Source organism: Phocoena phocoena, chromosome 12 (assembly GCF_963924675.1).
Source record: "Phocoena phocoena chromosome 12, mPhoPho1.1, whole genome shotgun sequence".
NCBI lineage: Eukaryota > Metazoa > Chordata > Mammalia > Artiodactyla > Phocoenidae > Phocoena > Phocoena phocoena.
The window spans coordinates 62,764,244-62,773,483 of NC_089230.1; the positions used below are offsets into that span (position 1 = coordinate 62,764,244).

At 36.1% G+C, this 9,240-nt stretch overlaps 1 pseudogene; it reads right to left on the reverse strand.

Annotated features, from left to right (window-relative positions):
- Positions 1-377: 377 nt before the first annotated feature.
- Positions 378-809, reverse strand: LOC136132208 (small ribosomal subunit protein uS19 pseudogene; annotated as a pseudogene).
- Between the last annotated feature and the right edge of the window lie 8,431 nt (positions 810-9,240).

Below are 9,240 nucleotides of genomic sequence, written 5' to 3' on the forward strand. Positions count from 1 at the left end.
CAGGTAGACTGATTCCTCCTACTTTACTTTTCTTTTTTAAAATTGTTTCAGCTCTTCGAGTTCCTTTGCCTTTCCATATAAAATCTAGGATAATATTGTCTATATCTATAAAAACTATTTCTGGAATGTTGTTATGAATTGCATTACACCTGTATATCCCACTGTATATATGTACTGAATCTTCTTTATCCATTCATCTATCAGTGGACATTTAGGTTGCTTCCATGTTCTGGCTATGTGAGAGTGCTGCAGTGAACGTTGGAGCGCATGTGCCTTTTTGAATTATGGTTTTCTTAGGGTATATGCCCAGTAGTGGGATTGCTGGGTCCTATGGTAGTTCTATTTTTTTTTTTTTCCTACCTTTATTGGCCAGCAGGCTACTTGAGGGGGATGAAGCAGGAGGAGAGGGTGGCACCTGTGCCAGGCCGGCTGTGCTTCATGGGCTTGTAAGTGATGGATAACTCACCTAGGTAGTGGCTGGTCATCTCAGGCTTGATTTCCACCTGGCTGAAGGTCTTGCCATGGTAGCCGCTCACCATGCTGCCCACCATCTCGGTCAGGATGATCATGTCGCGCAGGTGCGTCTTCACCAACTCAGGCTTCTCCATGGGTGGCACCTCCTTCCTGGCCTTGTGCAGCCACTTCAGCAGCAAGTGCTGCTTCCTATGGAGGCCACAGTTCAGCCGCTGCCTCACACTGTACAGCTGCATCAGCTGCTTACGGGACATGTCCGGCAGCTGGTTGAGGTTCATGCAGTGGTAGGTGAACTTGAGGAAGGTCCACTTCTTCTTCTGCTCCACTTCCGCCATCTTGTTGGCTCTTCAGAAAGCCAGTTTTAGTTTTTTGGAGGAGCCTCCATACTGTCCTCCATAGTGGCTGTATCAATTTACATATTACTCAGCCATAAAAAGTAACAAAATAGGGTCATTTATAGAGATGTGGATGGACCTAGAGTCTGTCATACAGAGTGAAGTAAGTCAGAAAGAGAAAAACATCAAATATTAATGCATATATGTGGAATCTAGAAAAACGGTACAGATGAACCTACTTGCAGGGCAAGAATAGAGACACAGATGTAGAGAATGGATGTGTGGACACGGAAGAGGGAAGCGGGGATAAATTGGGAGACTGGGATTGACATATATAGGCTACCATGTGTAAAACAGAGAGCTAGTGGGAACCTGCTGTATAGCAGAGGGAGCTCAGCTTGGTGTTCTGCGATGACCTAGATGGATGGGATGGGGGGGGATGGGAGGGAGGTCCAAGAGAGAGGGGATATAGGTATACATATAGCTGATTCACTTCATTGTACATCAGAAACTAGCACAACATTGTAAAGCAATTATACCCCAATTAAAAAAAAAATGAACACCTCTGGAAAAATAAAAAACAACCCTGTATATCAATTTTAGATGAACTTCAAAAATTAGTCTCCAAATCAATCAGTATCTATTATTATGACCTTTAGAACAGTGTTAAAATCTCACTTGACTTTTTATTAAGGTAATGTGTGTCTGTTTCGTTAAATTATAAACTAATTCAGGAGAGGTGATCTTTCAATATCCATGCATATGTTTCTAAGGTCTAGCTTGTTGGTGTGCAAGAGGAGATATTCAGTAAATCTTTACTTTAAAAATTGCATTAGAATTATTAACTTTAGCAAGTTACATTACACTCTCAACATTTATTTTCCAATGCATTACTCAGTATTCAAAATAAAGCCATCCTTTTAAATCTTGATTCATTCCTCTTTCCTCCATAATGATACCCTTTCATGTACTACTTTTGGTAGTTTAGAAGATACTTCCATTTGTCTGATAGTTAATTTCATGAGCACATCAAAACTTATTTTAAATTTTGTCTTTTTATATGTAGGCTTTGAGAGAAATTGTTGGTTAATATCTAGGAATTTATGTCTCCAAATTTATGTTAACAGATCAGTTATTTACAAGGGACAACTGGAGAATCAATCAATTGGATTTTTTTCTGTTGTCTGTGTAAAGCCTAAGATTACAATGCACTCTTCAACATTCATTTTTCTTCTTACCTTTTCAAGTCAATTCTACTTTTGTAAAGCTATGTTAGCCATTTATGTTTTTTTGTTGTTTTCCACAAGTTCTAAAACAACCCATGGACCATACAAAAATAATGGTGCTCTATTATATTTTTTATTGGGGTTACGTATTACCATAGGCAACTTTTCTTAGTATTAATAATATTCCTCTCCTCTATTTTCATATATTGTGCATTCTTCTAGATCTTATGTAAATTCTTTACTGATCAAACATACCTGATAAAGTCTCTTCTGTTTATGCATAATATTCAATCCAGTGAATCATTTAAAGGGGAATTAAGTCTGCAATTTCTTGACAGTGCTTTTATTGCCATTTAACTGTTACTTAAATATTGCCTTTTTTTTTTTTTTTTTTTACTTCGATTCGTATACTTTGCTTTTCCTCCCAGCTGTAGATTCCTGGAAATCTACAGTATGTAGTATATTATAAATACATAATTATTATTTGATTTGAATAATATGTATACTCCAAGAGCACAATAAATTGTCACTTGCAACCCCAAGGCTGTGCCTTAAAAGCCTTTAGCAGTATCTTTCTTTTATTCTTATCTTGAGAATATTGACCAAATAATTGTTCAGGGTATTTTTATTGCAGTGAATATTCACATAGTCGGATCATATGATGGTTAAGGGTTTAACTCTCTGGTCAGATGGCTTCCATTCAAATTTTTGCTACATTTTTCTTATTACTCCTGTGGCTGTCAGTTAATTGTTTAACCTTTCTAATATATATTCATAATAAAGATAGTAAAATTATTTTATTGTAATAAAATAGTATAGTACTTGTGATTAAAATAAGTATCAAATTTTTCTTTGATCAAATTTCAGTAAATATCATGCATTTTTGAGAAATGTATCTTTACTTCATTGCTGTGAGGATGAAATTAAGACTTTGTTGTGAGAATGAAGTGAGGCTATGTATGCAAAGCACTTGGTATGTGCTTGTAGTATAGTAAGTATATGATAAATGTTACTTTTTTAATAATTTTATTTTATTTATTTATTTTTGGCTGCATTGGGTCTTTGTTTCTGTGCACAGGCTTTCTCTAGTTGCGGTGAGCGGGGGCTACTCTGTTGTGGTGCATAGGCTTCTCATTGCGGTGGCTTCTTTTGTTGCAGAGAACAGGCTCTAAGCACGCAGGCTCAGTAGTTATGGCACATGGGCTTAGTTGCTCCGCGGCATATGGGATCTTCCCAGACCAGGGCTCGAACCCATGTCCCCTGCATTGGCAGGCAGATTCTTAACCACTATGCCACTAGGGACGTCCTAGATGTTACTTTTTATTAGTAGTATATCTTCAAAGTGAATGCTTTTTTTCTATTCACAAGTTACATTGTACAAAAGACTGCAATTATTTGGGAGAATGTTACCATTTACTTCAGCTTATTATGTTTACTATGTGACTATTTTAGAAGAACAGGGTTATAGCACCTGAAACTTTTGAAGGCAGATGATGAAAACCTCAATTTTGAGGTTTTTTCCTCTAAAAATGCATGTTTTGTATTCTTATAAAGAATATTTAATATACTTTCAATAATGTGTGATATTAATATTTCAGCTGTTGAATTTGTCCATTTTTTTCCCTAACAACATTCTGCCTACGTTTCTAGAGCACATGTTCAATTTTAATAAATCCTGATTCTTTGGAAGATTGTTACGTTCATTATAACCCTTCTATACTAATTTTTATCACTAATGCTGCCTCTATGCTCTGGTAAAAAATAATCTGATTCTCTTTGATGAAATTTCAGTAAAGATTTTGTGCTTCTGTACAGTGAATCTCACTGGTTTCCGTTTATCTCCTGGGCATAATTTTAGTTAGAGGGCAAGCCTTAGGGAAAGAGCTTTGAAAGATCCGTTAAAGAAAAATTGTCTTTCTGCCTTGGCTACTGTCAGATCATCTTTGGTCTAATTCTAATGAAATTGATACTCATTTATTTCTGAAGGTTGTGTGAGAATTTACATCATGGCTGTTCTAGCTTAATCTTCTTGTTTGCTATCCCTCCAGGTTTGTAGGAGTCCCAAGTGATTTCAGAAAATTGAAATAGTGAAATAATACCAATTGAAAAAATGATTGCTACTTATAGAGTATTAATCTGTGGAGTTCAAACTCATTAATCTAAATCACCTCCCTTTGAGAGAACAGAAAGCATGTATGACAAACCACCTGAGAGGTCAGATTGAAAAAAAAAGAAAGAAAGAATGAAAGAGAAAAAGAAAAACAGTAAGGTAGTATTAAAGAACTCCAAGGTTACATAATAAATTAATGGGGAGTTAGAAAATTTATTAAACTTCTAGTTTGCTTCACAGGGGATAGTGATACTTCTCAAAGCCACATACAGTTATTTTGGTTTACAATGCCCTAACTAATCCAGAGTTTAAAATCTCAGAAATTAGACACAATAATACTTATATACAGAAAAAAATTCTATTAAGAACAGATTTTAAAGCCTTTCCCCCATTGCACTATAAACTCTTCAGTTACAGCTGAAATAATTCATTCCAAGAATATAATCGGGCTCTGTGTGATTTTAGCCCTTTTATTCTTTGTTCATATGTTATTTGAAGTTTTAGAGAGATAGGTATTGAGAATGGATGTCATTTGTTACTGTAGCAGCTGTGACCATTTGGATGGAAGGAAAGACATTTGTCAAAACATACGTATTTCTAACTTGGCAGGTGATTCCTTAATGATAGCAATGGAGCCTCATAGCATGCTGGGAAAATGACGATAATATCATTGTCTACAATGTTTTATATAAACATCCCATAAAAATACAGGAACATATATGTGGAGATGCTTGTGGAATCTAAAAAAAAAATTTACTGTCAGATTTCTTGGCCATAGACCTAAGAGCATAAAGAGGGTTCTTGGGAATTAAGTAACCTGATTAAGGAAACGTAACTACTTTGCTGGGGAAATTCATCGTCCGATACAAATGTAATGTAAGGTTAATATCCGGTGCACAGATTTCCATGAAAGAACAAACTACTCTAAATAAAAGAGGGATGAGGAATTTTAAGTGTCTTAAAGGATGAGATAACATTTACTAGGAAATGGCTCAGAAATGTCCTTATTAGTGGCAAGTTCAAGACAAGACTTAAAAAAACCAACAATGTCCAAAGTGAGTTTTTTGTTTCTTACTTTTTTGTTTGTTTTTTTTAGGATTGTTTACTATATTGTATGTCTAATGTAAAACTTCTCCAAAGATAATAGAAAAAATTTAGTTAAATTCTCTTAACCATTTATGGTTTCTTTAAGAATTAGAAAAGGCTTTGAATTTTGTGTCCAGTGGGGCACACTGTAATGTAAGACCCAAAGAATGAAGGAGATATAGAGGAGATACATTTTTATATTAGAGTGTTTCAAGAAATATAAAGGCACTTTAAAGGAGACACTTTATGCTGTAATATCCTTTTACTAGTAAAGCTATTATGTTTCTGATTTAATTTTAATTATAGAATGACTACATTTGAAATATTCTCAATTGTGCTGCCTGAACCCCAGCTGCCTTTTTAAATTTCCACTTATAAATCAAATGTAACAATGGTAGAGTTGAAAATATTCTAAGAAATAAAATATTTTAACTTTTTTTAAACCATTCTGATGCCAGGTTATAATTATAGAAGTTAAAAAAAAAGTTTTATGTGGCAGGGCTAAAGTGCATTAATATCTTCATGAGGTTAATTAAAGGAGATTCCTAAAAAATGGAAGGTTTTTTTTTTGCGGTACGCGGAGCACAGGCTCCGGACGCGCAGGCTCAGCAGCCATGGTTCACGGGCTCATCCGCTCCGCGGCATGTGGGAGCCTCCCGGACCGGGGCACGAACCCGTGTCGCCTGCATCGGCAGGCGAACTCTCAACCACTGCTACACCAGGGGAGCCCCAAAATTGAAGTATTTAGTGAATGAAAATGACTGTTCTTGTGTGGGGGGAAAAGGGGTGTATATAAAATCTATGTATGTATCATAGAAGCAGTCCCCAACCTTTTTGGCACCAGGGACTGGTTTCGTGGAATATAATTTTTCCACAGATGGGGGGTGGGGGCGGGGGATGGCTCAGGTGGTAACGTGAGCAGTGGGGAGCAGCAGATGAAGCTTCGCTTGCTTGCCTGCCGCTTACGTCCTGCTGTGCCGCCCAGTCCCCAACAGGCCCCGGACCGATACCGGTCCGTGGCCTGGGGGTTGGGGACCCCTGTATTATAGGTATTATTTATTTTTCTATTTATTTATTTAAATTAATTGTCACATCCCACATTCTGTCTAATTAACTTAAGTGGAAGTTAATATGACAAATATTTATATTGTTGGTGATTGGAAACTAAAGTTGTTTTTCAAGTATTTATTTACTTAAAGTAATACGTAGCAATGACTACTGAAGTTAAATGTTGTCCTCTGAAAAGAAATATTGTAAATATTGGCTTTGTGTTTCTTATATCTAGACAATTTTAGAGAAAACTATTAAGGATGGAGAAGTTAAAATATATGTATGTATAATCTTAGTATTTTCCTTATTTCATTGTTAAGGAAGAGAGAGAAATAGGAAGCACATTTAAGATTGGAAGAGCAAATCCTTCTGACAGGTGCATGGATTTCATGGAGTGTACAGGGTGTTCAAACTCTTTTGCTCTGTTGGTGGCTGCCAGATAGCTGTGCTTTTTTGGTTTCTTTATAGAATTAAACAGTATCACTCAGCTGGATAATAATTAACTGGTAGGTTAGTGCTTTTTATGGCACATTGTTTTTTTCTTCCCTTTACAGCTTTAATTCTAAATTTGTTTGTATACAAGTAGTTGAGAAAGATTTTTTAAACTATTGAACTCTAGAAATCAAAAACTCAGTATTTCCAATTTTAGCTTGACCATAGACCATAGACTCCTGGCTTTTTGTCTCAGGACACTCTTGTTTATCTGCTTTTTTTTTTTTTTTTTTTTTGATGTCACAATAACACCTGTTATAGATAATGTAGCTAAGGTATGAAGATGTGAAGGGTCATATTAGTCATAATTTTAGCAAATAAAGTAGTCTCAAATATTTTTTGTATTAATGCCAGCCTTCTTGATCTGTAGCTGGAAGATATTACGTGCTGACCCAAAAAAGAAGGACTCTAGCCCCTTCTTCCACTTTAACCAAAGATGCTCCACTTGGATTGGTTTTTATATCAAGTTTCTCAGTAAGCTTTTGGATGATAAAATGTCTTGTAAATTAAAAACAAATGTTGAAAGTCAAAGTACTAAAGCAAAAGGCTATTATGTCCTATAATATTTAAAGGTCCAGCCTCAAGAACCAGACTCCTTAGGTCCTAATTTTGGTTCAGTCACTAAAATGAGATAATAACAGTAGTAACTAGTTCATAGAGTTGCTTTGCGAATTAAATGCATTAATACCATGTAGAACACTTAGAATAATGCCCAGTACATTAATAAATTGATAAAACTCGATAACATTAATATTTTATTGTCATTACTGCTATATTTTTATCATTATGCTCTTCAGCCATTAACATATCTCTTCTTATATTACTTTGGAGTAGATGTCTAATTTCTTTCATTAAATTGTAGGCTGCATGAAGAGTGAAGGTAGTATTTAGAGCTGTTCACAGTTATTCTGGTTGTCCTTCGAGGTAGCTGGAAAGACTGAACATCGCTGCGCATATAAATAGTTAGGAACTACCATGTAACTTCTTTGGTCAAGGAAATATGAATGGAACTATGTATATCACTTTCGGGTAGAAGCTTTAATAACCAATTCACAATGTCCTGAGTCCCCTCTCTATGTCTTGATGATTATGGAACCAAGTGTTAAAATGAAGTCTTCATTAGCCTTAGTAGCTAATGAACAGAAAACTTATCACTGTCCTGTATTTAACTTGCAGCAAAAGCAGTAAGTACCTTTGTATTGCTTTAAACTGCTGAGAACTTGGAGTTAGTTTATTATAGCATAAATTAACCTATTGTGACTTACACAGGAGCAAAGTACTGGTATTCCTTCCCTTTTTCCCTCATCTCACTCAACAGAACAGTATCTTGTCAAATAAATGAAAGAAAATAACTTTATTGAAATAGATTTTCATCCTTGTGAAAACATGTGAATTCCACAGACTCTACTATCTTCAATCAAAGGATTATTTGCACTTTGTGTTTGACATTTTAATATCAGTTGACTGTTGCCTAATCCTGCTTCTTTCATTTCATCTCATCATGAATCTACCTCATAGAGCTACTTTCAATGGGAAATTTATAGAGAATTTCAGTGTTTCTCTATAAAACCACATTTTGACATTTATTTTCCTGGAAATGACAATGAAGAATACAATTATTTAACTGATATTATGAAAATATTCTGTTTTCTTGGTATAAGTTACAGAAAGTTGGAAACATTTTGTCCAAAAAAGATGTAGTTTCACCTTTTAAAAGTACTAAATTGGGCTTCTCTGTTGGCGCAGTGGTTGGGAGTCTGCCTGCCGATGCAGGGGACACGAGTTCGTGCCCTGGTCCGGGAAGATCCCACGTGCCGCGGAGCGGCTGGGCCCGTGAGCCATGGCCGCTGAGCCTGCGCATCCGGAGCCTGGACTCCGCAACGGGAGAAGCCACAACAGTGAGAGGCCCGCGTACCGCAAAAAAAAAAAAAAAAAAAGTACTAAATTAAGATTTCAGAAAATATTAGGGGTTAGGGAATTCAATAGAAATGATGGGGGAGGGGGTATTGAAATCTCTGAGAAAGAAGAAAGACTTTGAGAAAAGATATTGGTTTCCAGAAAATTTATTGATACAGCTTTCTAAAACCTTACAGGTTTTCTGCCTGTCGGCACACACAGGAGATGAATACATGCCGTTTGCTTGAAAGTATGTTGGAGAGAAGGTTGCAGAGGGAACAGAACACCTATTGTGAAGTGCATATCTTTTTCTGAAGGTATTTGAAGGGTAGGTAATATATCTTCTGTGCTATCAGCTAATATTTTAATGGATTTTGTATTTTCAAGTTCTCCCTTAGATTACGATCTCCCTGAATACAAAGTATGCATTTTGTCACTGGATAGCCAGTGACTGGTTGTATTAGTCTGCTGTTGCATTCTGATTTGGGCAAGCATATTCCTAGCAGTTGGTCTGCACAAGAACAAAAGAGAACAAAAGAGACCTGGCTAGAGAGTAGACTGAAGAGGCTCT